At 36.0% G+C, this 15856-nt stretch overlaps 1 pseudogene; it reads left to right on the top strand.

The window, feature by feature from the left end:
- The first annotated feature begins 4048 nt into the window (after positions 1-4048).
- Positions 4049-5063, top strand: LOC148122246 (small ribosomal subunit protein uS2 pseudogene; annotated as a pseudogene).
- Positions 5064-15856: the final 10793 nt, after the last annotated feature.

Here is a 15856-nt window from a genome sequence, read left to right on the forward strand (position 1 = left end):
AAATTGCCTAGTAATTTTTTTTGACTTCAACATGTTTACAAATAAGTAGATGAATGAAGTAAAAAAAAAAAATTAACCCAAGACCCGGAGAGGAAAAACCAAAATCATTGGGGAATGTCAGGAAAGAAAAGGAATGTGAATAGAAAAGCCAGAAAAAAATTGAAAAACATCAGAAACAAACTGAGATTTTATAAAAATAAAATATCCTCCAAAAAACTCAATAGATCAAATAAAAATCCAATGGAAAGCATCACCAATTCAACCAATTAGAAGATAGATATCAGAGGTGGAGGAGAAGGCCGAGAAAAATCTATATTGAAACATCAGTAAAGGGTGAAAATGACCATGACCACATAGTCAAGAACTCTATGATACAATTAAGAAACCAAACCTAAAAATGCACATGGTGGAAAAAAACATCTGGATAAAAATCAAAGGAAATTCTATTCAAATCTTTTCCAATTCTATAGAAAGGAATAGCTATCCAAGAACAACAGGTGACCTGTAAAGAATTTCTTTATAGTCTAGTCAAGATGTCAAAAATACAAAGAAAAGAAACCATATTTAAAAGTGTAAGAATTTTGAAATATCTATAAAGATAAACATCAGAGTATCATGTCTCTCATCAGCAATCTAGAAATGCATGGAACAATGTATTTTGATCCTTGAAAGTAAATAGTTACCAATAAAATTACATTACCAAACCAGCATTATAGAAGGTACTTAATGGACTACAATACAGAGTGATAGAGAAATAGTCTGAATCACAAGACTATAGGAAAGAATGGATTTTATGAGAGGTTCAGATAATTAAAGAAAGAAGATCTGGGAAGTTAATCCACCATGCTTGATAGTGTAAACTCACAAGTCTTTCATGGAGGAGAAAGAAAAGAAAAGAAAAAAAAAAAGAACAAAATCCAACCAACCAGAAAAGCTTCAAATAAAATTATTAGAATTAGAAAACCTGCATTATTGATAATATTTAATGGAAAAAGCTTCAATTCATCAAGTAAAAAGACATAGACTAACTTACTGCTTAAAAAGCAAGACCAACTACATGCTGTCTCCAAGAAACATGCTTTACTGACAAAGACACTGTCTTAGGAAGTACTGTGTTACAATGAAGTGATACCATGACAATGGCAACTCTTATAAAAGAAAGCATTTGATTGGCGCTGCCTTACAGTTTTAGAGATTTAATCTCTTATAATCATGGTTGGGAACCATGGAGGAACATGGGCAGAAATGGTGCCGGAGAAGTGGCTGGAAGTTCTACATCCATATCCACAGGCAGCTGCAAGAAAGACTGCATGGGCTAGGCATGGGCTTCTGAAACCTCAAAGTTCTTCTCTGATGACATACTTCCTCCAACAAGGTCACACCTTCTAATGTTTTATTGACACTATTTAGTGTCAATTGACACTATTTAGTGCCAATCACTGGTGGCCCAGCATTTAAATCTGTAAGGTTGGAGGGAGTGGGGGACATTCTTATTCAAACCACCACAGATACTTGAAGACTAAATTCAAAGGTTGAAAGTCAATCTTCCAAGCAAACGTAAGTAAAAAACAATCTGGTCCAGCTTTGCTAATATCTGATAAGGCAGATTCCAACCAATATTATTTGGAATAAATAAATAGGACCAATATATATTAATAAGGATAGCAATCAAATGTAAAACTTTTAAATATATATTCACTTAATTACAAGGCTTCTAATTTTATAAGACAAATATATAATATACATAAAGGATCAGAAAGATCCTAATAACAGTGGGTGACTTCCATGCCTTATGAACATCTTGAGGTAAGTAATGTAAACTAAACGCCAACAAAGAAATTTCACAATTAAACTACATCACAGACTAAATGGACTGAAACTGGTACCTACAAAATATTATATCTAACAGATACAGATTGTACACTCTTCTCAGCAGCACCGTAATTCTCCTCCAAAACAGATACCATGACAGGTTACAAAAAATCATATAAGTTTCATATATATAAGAATTTAATTGGGTTCACCCTACATAAAGGGCAATGTTCCTCTCATAAGCCACAGATTGCCAAACAAACTGCCAAATTCCAGATGTGAGATATCCCCTTGAATTGTTTATCAGGGATGCCCCAGAGACCATAAAATAAAACATACTCATGCCATTGATTACCGCCAAAACTTCACAGTAAGACTCTGTTACTGAAATCATGTGGCTACAGGACATGGATAAATCAAGTTGGTACTGAACAGGAGGCTTCATCCCGGCTGGATAGTTCTTATAGGAGAGTGCTCTATATGTTGTTGGGGTCAAGGGTGGGGAAGGGGTTATCAATTGTAACATGAGGACCTGCTCATCAATAGTCTTACCCACCTGTGAACACTCTGAATTGCAATAATGTCTACCATGGTAAGAAGGGCCCATGACTATTGACAGAGTGAATGCCATGGGGAAAGACCCATCCCACAGAAGAAAACAAAATCTCTGGTACTATTCTGGTCAAGAACCCAATAACTCATAGGCGCTGAGGGTGAACTGCTGAGGGTGAACTTCTTCTTCTTTTTCTTCCTCTTTTTCTTCCTCTTCTTCTTCCTCTTCCTCTTCCTTTTCCTTTCCCCCTTCCCCTTCTCATTATTATTATTGATTATTATTATTATTATTATTTTGACAATTAAAAACAGTACCAAACTGCCCTCTAATATCTCGTCATGCATAATTTTAGTACAATTTTCAGAACACATCAGAAAAGTTTCTTTGGCAGATAATACAAAAACTCATAACTGGTCGAAGTAAAGAGATTAAATGTCTGTGGAGAGCTAAGTCAAAAACAGATCATGAGTATCACATCACCCAGAAAGCTCAGGAAGTTTTTGAAAGAAGGGATGAAAGATTGCATGAGCCAAAATTGCAGAGGACAGCATTAGGTTTTCTCATGTATTAAGGAAGACTGTAGGAAGAGGACTATAAGAAGTAAGGAAGAGGTTTAAAAAGGAAGGGGAAAATGAGTGAGAGTAATGGAATAAATATCTCTAGAATGCAGAAGTGAAGACCACTTGGAGCAGTGGAAGCCACAATCCAAAAGGGATGAGGGAAAAAGAGAGACTATGGGAAGGTCAAGTAAGACCAATAAGCCCCATTTCTTTGTTTGATACACAAAAAAAAGGGTTAAAAATAGAGACAAAAAAGAGAATTCTTATCTATGAATTGTAGAAGCATTTAATTAGCAAGCTCCCCAGTTGTTTCAAGAAGACTCCTCCATATCTTGAAATTTTAGCATGTGTATGACATCATGCATCAGTTTCTGCTCAATGGAAACATTTCATTTTTTGAAATTTTTTGAGGAAGGATCCCGAGGCTTAGGAAGTACATGACAATTACAAAGCCCAGGATGTAAATAAGTCAAACCTCAGGAAGTTCCTGAGGCAGGACTCACAAGGCTCCTTTCCTAAGGTTGTGTAAATGGTAGGACCATTAGAAAGAGATGAATTTCTCCAATTGGTCATGTTGCCTGCAAGAAGTGTAGCAAGCTCCATAATTGCATCTTTCATGAATCCTCACCAAAGCTGAGACTAGGTGAGGTAGCTGCCTCTGAACCACCTGTGACCCTAATAGTAACCACCGTAAACTAACTGGTTCTCAAATCTAGCCTAGCTTGGAATTGGTTCTTTGGTCAGTGCCCTATCAGGTGAACAGACAATTCATGTCTCCCCAGGAAGAACATATGGACTTAGCCTGAGCAAATCAAACGGGTTCCATACTTTAGCCCTTAACAGTACTTTCATTATTTTAAAATGCTTGTTAAGTTTGGGTTATATTAATATCTTGAGTAACTTTCTTTGTCCATCTATGGTTTTCTGTGTCTAATTTTGAAAAATTGTGTATATGTAGCTGAGTGTGGTGGCATACAACTTTAATCCCTGCAGTCAGGAGATAGAGGCAGACAAATCTTTGTTAGTCAAAGGCTAGACTGGTCTACTAACAAGGTTCAGGACAACCAAAACTACATAGTGAGAACTGTCTTAACAAAATTTGTATTTAGCCTTTCCGTGCTGCCCCGGGACGGGTCCATACGGCGTTGTTCTTGGTTCCCGACGTAACTTAAAAGGGAAACTTACACAATGTCCGGAGCCCTTGATGTCCTGCAGATGAAGGAGGAGGATGTCCTCAAATTCCTCGCTGCAGGAACCCACTTAGGTGGCACCAACCTCGACTTTCAGATGGAGCAGTACATCTACAAAAGGAAAAGCGATGGCATCTATATCATCAATCTGAAGAGGACCTGGGAGAAGCTATTGCTTGCAGCCCGGGCTATGGTTGCCATTGAGAATCCTGCTGATGTCAGCGTCATCTCCTCCAGGAACACTGGGCAGCGAGCAGTGCTGAAGTTCGCTGCCGCCACTGGAGCCACTCCCATCGCTGGCCGCTTCACCCCAGGGACCTTCACTAACCAGATCCAGGCAGCCTTCAGGGAGCCACGGCTTCTGGTGGTGACCGATCCCAGGGCTGACCACCAGCCCCTCACAGAGGCGTCTTACGTGAACCTGCCCACCATTGCCCTGTGTAACACAGACTCACCTCTGCGCTACGTGGACATTGCCATCCCCTGCAACAACAAGGGAGCTCACTCAGTGGGCCTGATGTGGTGGATGCTGACCCGGGAAGTACTCCGCATGCGTGGCACTATCTCCCGTGAGCACCCATGGGAGGTTATGTCTGATCTTTACTTCTACAGAGACCCAGAGGAGATTGAGAAGGAAGAACAGGTTGCTGCTGATAAGGCCATGACCAAGGAGGAATCTCAGGGAGAATGGACTGCACCAGCTCCTGAGTTCACTGCTGCTCAGCCAGAGGTGGCTGACTGGTCTGAGGGTGTGCAGGTGACCTCGGTGCCCATCCAGCAGTTCCCTACTGAAGACTGGAGTGCCCAGCCAGCCACTGAGGATTGGTCAGCAGCTCCCACAGCGCAGGCCACCGAGTGGGTTGGAGCCACCACTGAGTGGTCCTAAGCAAAGGAAAAAAAGGTGGAAGGAAAATAAAGTTTCTACAGGCTGTCTCTCAAAAAAAAAAATTGTATTTAATAATGTATTGTTGAGTTACTAGTGACATATTGCCTATGTTTAAATACATATAGCATAAAAATATTTGTAGAAATAGTGGAGTAATGCAAACACTACAAATTTCATTTTCATTTTGAACATAAACTTAAGAGCAACGCTCCACATGTCTCAGCAGAAACTAATACATTTTAAAGAATCAGCTTGTTCTGAACTTCTAATTTGCTGTACAGTTACAAAATACTTTATCTCTCATTGCTCAACAAAAATATTTCATACTTTCAATTTCAAATCAGAAAAATATTCTTAACATAGATCTTTTTCTCTAGGTTACAGCACTGTTGGTTAGTTTTATTAGTTTAATGAATAGCAAAATTGCATTATTCAATTAATTGAATATTAATATTTACCAGCAGAATGCCAGTTCTCTATAGCTTTGAACAAATTAGGTCATGTTAGTCCAGACTCACACAATAGCTTCAAGACCAAGCATTGTACTTCTTTCACATTAAGCAACTATATCAATATTTGTATTGAGGATCAAAAATAGCTGTTACAAAATGGATCCTGGAACACAAAATACATGATTGCTACTTTGATGCTCTTCATGAAGGTGCTTTACCACTTCCCACTGTAATTATAAATTGACTTTGACATATAAAAAATCCAGGCTTCTCCATTTTTAAAAGTTTTTTTTAATGTTTCCTTTTGGCTTTAAAATCCCATTATAGTTTACTGCAATACATTTGGTCTTATTTTAAAACCTCATTAAGTCAACTATCTAGTTTTAATCAAAAATTTAGCTTGAAGTGCTACACAATATTATTTGTTTATTTTATTGGAGGGAGTTAACACTAGGAAAGAAATAGCAATTGTGACATTCAGGTTATATTTGTTTACAGGTGAATACAGCTCAGTTTCTAACATTTGTTACTACACTGCCCCTCATTAAAAGAAAGCCTGAGGTTGAACTCATTTAAAAGTTCTTTTCTCATCTTTTTGTAGGAAATATAGCAATATGCATAGAGCAATTCCTGGGTGGAGCTTCTGAGGAACCCTGCTTTGTAATTAAGTATCTGAAGCTCTCCTAATCCTGTGAACAGTGGAGACCCTGAATAAGAAAGATTTGGACTAGAATGCAGAAGCACAAAGGCAGAGGGTCTCAGACACCAGCTGATCCTGAGAAATAGCTCTCTCAAACCTGGACTCTTAACTCCAGATTTCACCAATTTTCTTAGGGTCACTCGTCCTTCCAGATTCAAAATGTGCAACCAAAACCAATTCTTTAAGCATGTAAGACATAGTCTTCAACGTTGGCGCATCAAACTATGATTAAACTTTAGCTGTAAAATACTTTGGTTCTTCCTTGGCAAGCATTAGTCATGAGACTCGCTGGTCACACAGCATTTGCTTGGAGCGTCACTGCTTACACATTTTCCCTCATTCTACAAAGAGTTTCTGAGAAGTCAGGCATGAGGTCCTCAGAAGTAATCAGTGTATACTTCAAGATGTTTATTCTGGGCTAATCTGCTGAGTATATTTTGTTTAATCTTGTCAAACAAATCAAAAGTAATTTAAAAATAAAGTTGACAATTTCTGGATTCCTACATTAAATTTAGTTGCAGAGTGAATTAAGTACAAATTAAGTACTTAAGCACTAGTATCTATATAAAAGCCTAGAATTTACCTCCATCAAAATGTATAATTAAGTTTTATTATCATTTTCTGTCTCTACTCATGTAAATATATGTTGTGCAGTACTTTTATTTTGAAGAAAGTTGCAAGACTAATTCACAAGACATATTCTCTTGGTTTTTATTAAACAATGATTAAAAGATACAAGACCTGGGGACTGGAGGGATGGCTCAGCAGTTAAGAGCATTTGTTGCTCTTCAGAAGACCCTGGTTAGATTACTGTGACCCACATAGAGACTTATATGCAACTATAATTTCAGGGGAATCATGCGGTTCTAGTCCAAAGGTTTAATGCTCTCTTCTAATATCTAAGGGTACCAGGTATTCATGAGGTAATACAGCATACAAACAATGCATTCATTCACATAAAAATTAAAAAAGATAATCTAAAAAAAAAGGTTCAAAACTTGATAATCAGAATCTGTAAAAGGAGAAAGCAGGGAATACACTTTAACTTTTAGACACAGGAAAGAACTTTCTCTGAGCAAATCTCTAGTAGTGCAAGCTTTAAGACTATTGAGTAGAACCTCAAGCAACTAAAAAGCTTTTGTGCAGCAAGGGGCACTGTTACTTTAGTGAAGAGGCAGCATACAGAAAGGGGAAAATATTGGCTATATATACATCTATCGTAACTGATGTCTACAATATAGGAAGAATTCAAAGCACTAAGCTTCCAGAAAGCAAAATAATTAAGTTGAAAATGAGACATAGAACTTGAAAGAATTCTCAAAAGATAAAATAGAAATATCCAAAATAATTTAAAAATAACTGTTTAATATCCTTAACTAGTAGGAAAATCAAACTGAAATTACTTTGAAATTTTATCTCATCCTGCTATGAATGTAAGAAAGGGAGAACATTCACTCAGCATTGATTAGAGCGCAAACTGACTCAGCCAGTATGAAATTCATTGTGAAGTTTCCTTTAAAAAGCTAGAATTAATTCCATAATCCATCTACACCACTTCTAAACATATTACCAAAGGACTCAATATTCTACTACAGAAATACTTGTTCATGCATGTTCTTTACTGCTCTATTCACAGCAGTCAAAAATGGAAATAATGAAATGTGGTACATATACACAATGGGATTCTACTTACCTGTAAATGAAAATGAATTTCAGATGTAGATGGATGGAGCTGGAAATAATTATTCTGAGTGGGGATACCGAGATCCAGAAAGACAAATACTGAGGGTTCCTCCTTGTATGTGGATGCTACCTTTGAATCTTTAGATATGTGTATTTGATTTGAATTTAAGTAACTAGAGAAGGCAGAAAACTAGTAAGGGGCCATGAATGACAGATTTAAAAGAAAAGGAGATAGAACACAAGTGGTAAGAAGGGTAAATAGGCATAAAGGAGCAGGGAGAGATAATTGGGCTTAGGGGTAGGCAGTTAGCGTGGAGGCGAGAGTATGGAAACATAACTGACACTAAAAACCTTTTAAAATGATGTATGAAAACTGATTGCTACAGAAGTTTTCTAAAATGCATAAATACATACACACACATGGATATACCCTATAATGGGAACAATTACTCATCTACCATTTGCTATCAAAACAAAAAGTTCAGAGATAAGTATGGGTTACTTCTTTTGGAGTTGTTGGACAGTAGCATTCCATAGACTATGATAAGCATTGGTTATCCTCTGTGGTGGCTTGAATGAGAATGCCCCGTATAGGCACATATGTTTGAATGCTTGGTACCAAGTTAATGAAACTGCTACGAAATGATTAGGAGGTGTGGCCTTATTGGAGGAGGTGTAGTCTTGCTGCATGAGGTATGTCACTGGCTGGGCCTCAAGGTTTCAAAAGCCCAAGCCAATCTCTCTCTCTCTCTCTCTCTCTCTCTCTCTCTCTCTCTCTCTCTCTCTCCTGTCTATGAATTAGAAGATAGAGCTCTCAGCTACTTCTCCCGTGCCATGTCTGCCTACCTGCCACCACAATCCCTGTCTTGATGATAATGGACTAACCCAATGAAGCTATAAATAATTCCTCAATTAAATGCTTTCATAGCTTGCCTTGGTCATGGTGTCTCTTCACAGAAAAAGAACAGTAGCTTAGACACCCTCTAAAACACTGGTTAGTATACTATTGCTAAAGATACTACACACCTGTATAACTAGACATGGAAAAATCAAGCTAGCATTGGCCTGGAACCTTCCTCTCTAGTAACTACTTATCATAGTCCTAGAGGTTTTTGTGTATGTTACCAGGGAGAGAAATTTCATCGTCAGTCTTACCCAGATGTGAATCCTTGAAACTACAATAATGACTGGCTTGTCAAGGGAAGACTACTACTGCATAAGTGGCATGATTGTTGTTGGGATAACCAAGCACTTTTGGATTTGGTATCAGCACCAAAAGGTGGTTCCTATATCTGGTTCATTATCTGAGCCTCAATTCATGACTGACCAGGTCATATGCCCTAGGGAAGAACCTAGTACTATTCTTAAATTGATATAATAATAAACTGCCCCTAAGTTCTTATCTTTACACTCATAAATTAGTGTATCTCTGAACCCTCATTTGTGAAAATTCATTTTTTTCATTAGAAATTAATTTATACAAAGACCCAAAACTGATCAATGTGCAAAGAATAAAAGACTGGAGCAGAGAAAAATGTAAAGCTCAATAAAATTCAATAAAAAAAGAGACTGTGCAGTGAGCAGGTGATCAACTCTAAATTGGACATCTGTATCACAGCCCTTTCCCTAATGCTCAAGGACCATCATGAATGAGAGAGCAGAAAGATGGTAAGAGCCATAGGGAGCAGATGTCTGTGGTCAACAGTATTCTACAGACATTATAGCACAATTACCCACATGGACTCATAACAGCTATTATGAGGGAATGGGTGTGGACTTGTAACCACAACATTAAATATGGTCAATACAGTCACTTAACTAGTCAACAAGACATGTAGATACTTTTAAAGCATGATGATAGCCTAGTCAGAGTAGCTTCAACAGAAAATGAGAAGAAATGATATGAGCAGGTTCATACATACTTCTCTTTAAAGAAGCTTGTTGCAATGGAGAATAAAGAAATAATAGTTATAAAGAAGCAAGCCAGTTGGAAGTCCCTGGTGTATGTAAAACACTTTAATTATATTTTAATTTAGCTTTCTAAAATAATTTTTCCTTAAGAGCCATTCATTACTTCTACCTAAAACACATGAAAAACTGTAGCCCGAACTGAAATCTTAAGAATCTGCATAGAAGTCACAGAAATAGCATTATTTATCAGCAGGAACGAGTTTGTCGAGAGTTCTCTCCACTGGGATTTTCCTCTTGTGGTTGAATAAACAATGTGAGCTTCCTCATGCTCCACATCTTATTCTTCCTTCAATTCAAAGCCTTTCCTGGAATTTAATCCATTAAAAGTGGAATGAATATTCTTTGTAATACAAAAGTAAGAATTACTTACTTTTAGGTATTATGAAAAATAAGTAACAAAATTTTGACATAAAACAAAAAAAGAACATTTCTTTCTGGTACATGGAAAGATGAAAATCAATGTGTTTAATGTGCTCTTTGTCTTTGTTTTAAAATAGAGATTAATAATAACACGTGAATAAACGTTTTAACCTTTTCTCTTGTAAAATTTTCAACTCAAGTTGTTAATATTAAGTTGGCTTTGAAAGTTATCAGTTGGCTGTTCTTATAAAAGTCTTTGTCTAGGTGTTGCACCTGCACTTCAAATGGAACTTAATAACAATGTCAGTAAGTTTTATACTCTCGTGAGATTGCAGAGCACCCCCAAACTGCTTATATACTTTGTTGTTGGGAAATATATGGTGTTCTGAGCTTTTGTTGTTGTTTTTGTAGAGGTTTTGGTTTTTAGACAATGTTATTTTGTGTACCTTCAACTTATTATATAGTTAAAACTAGTTTCACACTGGCAACAGACTTAATCAGTCTCCTGAATACTGGGATTGCATTACCATCTCTACCTAAAGAATCAATAATGTTTTTAGTTTCAGTGTTTGATTTGTATCTGTGGAGTAATTTTTCTAAGCACATAGTCTGTCACTGAGCTGCATCTTCACTCATGGAGTGTAGTGAGAGGCTGCTTGTTTGTCCCAGCCACTTAGCCCTGAAATAATCACACAGAAACTAAATTAATTAAATCACTGCTTGGCCCATTAGCTCTAGCTTCTTATTGGCTAACTCTTACATATTAATTTAACCCATTTCTAGTAACCTATATATCTCCACGTGGCTTTGGCTTACCGGGTAAAGTTTCCAGCATCTGTCTCCGGCCGCTCCGTCGCTTCTCCCTTCCTCTGCCTCATTGTCCCAGTATTTAGTCCAGTTTTTCCCGCCTACCTAAGCTCTGCCCTATCAACAGGCCAAGACAGTTTCTTTATTCATTAACCAATAAAAACAACACATAGACAGAAGTACCTCACACACCAACAGAGTATATAAGAGTAACTTCTGAAAATCACTTTCTCTTTATTCCAATACTATTGATCCATAGAGTGAACTATAAGCCAATCTGATCATCAAATATGTGTTTAGCTGATATGCTTTAAATTATATTGACAATAAAACTCACAAAAATCAATTTGATCATTTATTTATCAATAATTTCACCAACTCTTTCACCTTTATAAAATTCTTTCAAAGGATGGATTCTTTTCAGCTGTAGGTTTTGGGCTTCACATAAAAAATAAACAGGTCAGGTAGAGTACTTGCTTTTCATAATTTTTCTAGACACTGGGTAAAGTAGCTGCATACAATATAACAGGATGAGTATTTGAACACATGCAGTGTTACAGAGGTCAGAAAAGGGAATTAGATTCCCCTAAAACTGGAGTTACGGACTTGAAAACTGATATGTGGGTTCTGAGAATTGAACTGAGGTCCTCTGTAAGAGTAGCAAGAGCTTCTCATCATTGAACTCCATCCTATACAATGCATGTTTGCAACAAAATATTATCTCTGTGTGTATGATCATCACTTTCTTATAAAGAAATTGGTCTCTGGATATATACCTTTCCTAATGCAGTATGGCTTCATATACTGTAACTTCAAAGACACCCTTACATGAAGTAGCATTCTGAGGTTCCACACATGATTTCAGGGAGATACATTTAATCCACCAGTCTCAGCAACAACTCCTATACACAGAGAATATGTGGCAACTGATTAAATATTTGTCTAATAAACTAATGGGTTACTAATGGGAAGAATAAAATGAATAAAAGTTGTAAGAGATCAGGCGTGACGAATACTACTTCACTCCAAAACCCTTTCACTAGGCTTTCAAGGGATTTAACTTTAAAATTAATATCTTGAAGTCTAGGGATAATTTAAAATGAATGGAAGCACAGGGATCTTTAAAAAAGGAGGGAAGTTGTCAGGCTTTTTGGATAGCATGTAAAATGACCCTACTGTAAAGAAATTGTAGCCATTCACTCAACTGCTATGAGAATAGTCTTCCTAAAGCATGATATGACTCATTGGAAATGCCTTGGCATGGAGACATGTAAACTACTCTGTTGAAATGAAAAAGAAACTCAGTCTGGATTCCAAGGTATTCTCTTAATTTCTTTTTGGCTACCAGTTTTCAAACTTTACATCAATAATTAAACTAGACACAAAACAATTCAACAAACAATCAGAATTTCTAAGTCTACTTTCATTTTGTTTTGAAGTATTTGGAGAACCAAAACCTGACCCATATACATACCAAGAAAATGCTTTTTCACTAATCTGCAGCCCCAGACTGATTTCAAATTATTATAAATTGCAAACCTCATTATACTAACCCTAAGGTGAACTTGTATCATTCACTTAGGGATGTGACCAACTTTCAGTTGCTAGCAACAATTAGCAACTATGAATTGTTGAAAATACACTTAATGCAATAGTTGAACACATTCCTAAATTATTCTAAAGATTATACTTTAAAATATAGCTTCAAAGTGAAGATTTTATTTGCATATGAGATTGTGGTTATTTGAAAAGGTATGACTGTCACTTTGTGAAAAAATACAATTTTATATGCAGGAAACTCACAAAACTTTTTCAAGAAAACATTTATAATTAACATATTATTTAATTAAATGAATAAACTCATCAATATTTCAAGATGCAAAATCAGCAAACAAAATAAGGAATATTGCTTGGTGCCAATAAAATAATTCCAAAAGTAGGAAACAAGAAATAAATTCCATTATATAGCTACCATTTTAGCTTTCTATTTATAGATAAAAGAAGACAGGCAGAGGTAGCAATACCTCCAAAATATCTGATATTTAATTTCAATAAACTTACTGAAGAGTTGAAATATGGTAACATATTGAAAATTGAAACTTAAAGATAAATAAAATCTGGTACCACATTTTATGTTTGTCAATTGGAAGAATCACCCACACTACTCAAGTTGGTTGAGATATGTACTTCAATTTTTTATAAGTAAATAACCATGACAATCTTGACAAAATTAGGAAAAGACATCTAAAGTACATATGGGATGAAACCAATATAAAACTTTGATTCTCAAAAACATTTTGAGCAAAAAGATCAGTGTAGGAGACATTGCCAACCTCCCTTCAAAATATACTACAAACCTGTCATAATCAAAGCAGTAAGGAATTGGCATAAAAGAAGACATCTGCATCAGAGTAACAAAACACACAGCCTGGAAGTAAATGTACACATATGTAGACAACTGATTTTTAATAACAATGTTAATAACATGTGCTGGAAGGAAAACTATTATTTCAGTGAAGGGTGTTGAGAAATTTGTATAGCCATGTTCAGTGAATTAAATTAGACCCCTCTTTCTCAACAATTACAAAGATCAACTCAAAATAGATTAATTACTTAAATTTTAGCCTTAAATATGAAGTTATAGATGAAAATTGAGGGGGTAATTTTCAAATATTGGAGCAGACAAGAACTTTTCCAACAGCATCACACAACATGAGAAACAGATGTAAGCATAAACAAATGACAAATGGAATAGTATCAAACTGAAAATCATTCATACAGAATAGGATATACCAGGCATAGTATAAAATCAACATACAGAATGGGAGAAAAGATTTGAAAAGCATTTGTCTGGCAAGAGATTGATATCCAGAGCACATAAGTTAGTTAGGAGCTCATTAAGGAGAAAACAAATAACCCAACTAAATGATGAGCATCGGACTTAAACAAGCATTTCCCAAAAGAAGATAGGTAGAAGCGGCGATATTCCCAAAATATCTGGAATTACTAATTATCAAAGAACTGGAAATCAGCACCACGGTGTTTTACTACATCACTCCAAAACCAATGGCTAATAGCAAAAAAATTAGTAAAAATATGAAGTCAGTGAGAATGTGCAGAAAGGAGACTGTTTCTACACCCTGTTTATATTTAATTAGAATATAAGTTAGTAATATGGAAAGTAATATGGACACTGTGGAAAGTAATATGGACATCATTAAAATGTTTAAGCTACAACAGTTCATTTGCCTGAGCAATTCCAGTGGTGCCTATATTGTCTCTCCAAAAATGAACCAATGTGTCAAAGACATTTGCACTTCTGTGTTTGCTACAGAACTGCTCAGAAAAGTCAAGAAATAGAAACAATTCTAGTATCCATCAGACAGAGGCTGAGTAACACACAGTGGAATCCAACTCAATCATAACTCACTTACAACAGTGTTGGTGAAACTAGAAATCAATGTAGCAAGTTAATAAAAATCAGGTAGAGCAAAGAAGTTGTCAATGATTTCACTCAAATGTGGATCTGAACTTTAATATTATAGAAGTTGAGAATAGAATGTTTATGAGAAGCCAGAGACCAAGTAGGGGCAGTGTTGGGGCTCAAATATAAACAGTTTAATATAAGCTCATGCTTGAGCAGTTGGACCTAGTTGGGGATGCTATTTTGAAAGGTGGTAAGACCTTTAGGGGGTGGCATTTAACTAGGACGTGACCTGGGAGGTGACCCTTGAGATTTTCATCTCAGCTTTACCCTGTATCACCCATACCACTATTGCATCCATGGGCATATGTTGCTATTCTGATTATAATTGCAGCTCAGAAAGTTCACTGCTGGGTAAGACTACTGATGACCCTCCACGTTCCAGCAACCTGCATAGCTCCTTCCAGTATTATGAAAGTTAGCCAATGCAGAGGAAGCTTCCAAATTAGTACCAACTTGATTTCTCCATGTCCTGAGAACAATGTCTATGGTGTCTTCAGTAACAGGGTCTAACAATCAAGTTCTATTGGACAACCAAAAGCAATGGCTATAATCTGTATTGCTTGGGGGAAGCCATCAAGTGTGTCTCCATTGTGAGCAGAGACCGAGTATAAAACATCCAAAATTGAAAATTATAATGTCCCCTTTCCTAAGTGTTTAAGGTCAACTGATTTCATTCAATTCTCTATTAATATGCCACAAACTACCCAAAACATTAACAATGCCTTTAAAATTGTTTTAACAGCAGAGCAGAACATTTATAATTCTTTTTTAAAAATTGGTTTACAGTTTTCAGCAGGGTTATTTAAATATTTGTGCACTTGTGTCATAAATGTAAACACATCATTTCCATTTGACTATTGAACTTCAATATTTTAGAAAGCTGGAGATGTAAATATTTCAGTTGCATGTAAAAATATCTTATTATTGTGCAATAATTTGCTTTAAATTATTTATTGTAATTGTTATTTTAGAAATTTATTCCAGTTGTATAACAATGTGTTATAATACATTAAAAGTTATCTCTGAGTATATTATAAAATTTGTATCTTTACTGTGATACTAAATAAATATTTTCATTAAAATTTGTATCTTTACTGTGCCACTAAATAAATATTTTCATTAATAATTTTCAAACTTCACAAACCCTTCATAATGGTCTGAGAGGGCAGCCTTTATTTCTTTCTTCAGTATAGCCAGGTGAAAACAACTTTGCTTATAAGATTGGATTCAAACCTTTCTTTATCATGCAGAATTTTTTAGTGTTTCTGGTTCCTTTCCCTTTCAAGAATGCAGTGTGATGTTAATAACTAACATCATTTTAGACCACTGCTGAGCGCATCAAACAAGGTAAAAATCAGGTCAGTAGCACACGTGATTTAGTGTTTGTTACCCATT

This window comes from Myodes glareolus, chromosome 4, assembly GCF_982192425.1.
Source record: "Myodes glareolus chromosome 4, mMyoGla1.1, whole genome shotgun sequence".
Taxonomy (NCBI): Eukaryota; Metazoa; Chordata; class Mammalia; order Rodentia; family Cricetidae; genus Myodes; species Myodes glareolus.